This window comes from Colius striatus, chromosome 4 (genome assembly GCF_028858725.1).
Source record: "Colius striatus isolate bColStr4 chromosome 4, bColStr4.1.hap1, whole genome shotgun sequence".
NCBI classification, from domain to species: Eukaryota; Metazoa; Chordata; class Aves; order Coliiformes; family Coliidae; genus Colius; species Colius striatus.
In genome coordinates, this window is record NC_084762.1 from 68,769,262 (window position 1) to 68,770,564 (window position 1,303).

The 1,303-nt window shown below is 38.0% G+C and overlaps 1 non-coding gene across 1 annotated transcript; it reads right to left on the minus strand.

Moving 5' to 3' along the window:
* Positions 1-434: 434 nt before the first annotated feature.
* On the minus strand, positions 435-508 carry TRNAN-GUU (transfer RNA asparagine (anticodon GUU)). The gene has a single exon. It is a non-coding gene; the product is annotated as a tRNA-Asn (tRNA).
* Between the last annotated feature and the right edge of the window lie 795 nt (positions 509-1,303).

Here is a 1,303-nt window from a genome sequence, read left to right on the forward strand (position 1 = left end):
CGCCCTTTAGATATTTGTAAATGTTAATAAGATCTCCCCTCTATCTCCTCTTCTCCAGACTGAACAGCCCCAGTTCCCACAGCCTTTCCTCATAATGAAGATGTTCCAGTCCCCTGATCATCTTGGTGGCCCTGCACTGGACTCTCTCCAGAAGTTCTCTGTCCCCCTTGAGCTGGGGAGCCCAGAACTGGACACAGGACTTCAGATGAGGCCTGACCAGAGCAGAGTAGAGAGGGAGCAGAACCTTCCTTGACCTGCTGGCCACCTGATCCACCTCACTGTCCACTCATCCAAGCCACACTGCTTGAGCTTTCTGCTGAGGATGTTATGGGAGACAGTGTCAAAAGCCTTGTTGAAGTCAAGGTAGATGACATCCACTGCTCTTCCCTCATCTAGCCAGCTGGACTCAAAGAATACAAGAAAACCAATGCCCCCGTCCCTGGGTGGGCTTGAACCACCAACCTCTCAGTTAACAGTCGAAAGCGCTAACCGATTGCGCCACAGAGACTGCACCAGGTAATTGTATTGGTCACAGATGACTCATTCAGTCATCCCTTTTGTGTTAGGAGAATTTGCTGGCATATATTAAGCTATATGGTCAAATGATGTCTTTCATTTTGGCTGTGATTCACTATCTTGATATAAAATGCAGCTTTCCTTATCTCATGGTGTTGTATCATGAGTTGTCCAAATTTATTTAAGAAAAGTGATCCTATATTAATATAACTTCTGTTTTTCCTACTTTTTTCCTGTTATAGATTAATTAAAAAATAGTGACAGTAAAATTTTGAGAGGGAAAATTACTAATCTATTTCCTCTTTTTTGATTATTTTAAGTTCATTATTTGGTTAAAAAATTATTTTTAAAAATGGAAATAGAAATATCACAATTAGCATATAAAAAAATAGAATTGATGTTTTCAACGTGTTGACGTATTGGAGATTACTTGGTTCATAAGAAGAAAATAAGAAAGGTGATATCGTAGACAAATTCTTTATCTCTGAATGTCAAACATGATTCATGCTTAAGAAGTTGTATCAGAATCATATTTATCTATAGAAAACAGTGATTTGGCACTGGATCACACTGTTCTTGTGTACGTCTTCAGTGTAGATTTCCATCTTTTAAACAAGCTATTTTGAAACAATTACACAGTGCAGGATTTCTGTCTGTCACTACATGATCGATTAACCTTCCCTAAATCTTTATATTACTCTATTTCTGAATGATGCTATCAAGTGTCATAATTGAATCTATAAAGGTTAATAAAGCAAAAATATTTCCCAAAGAGGAAAATTATCAA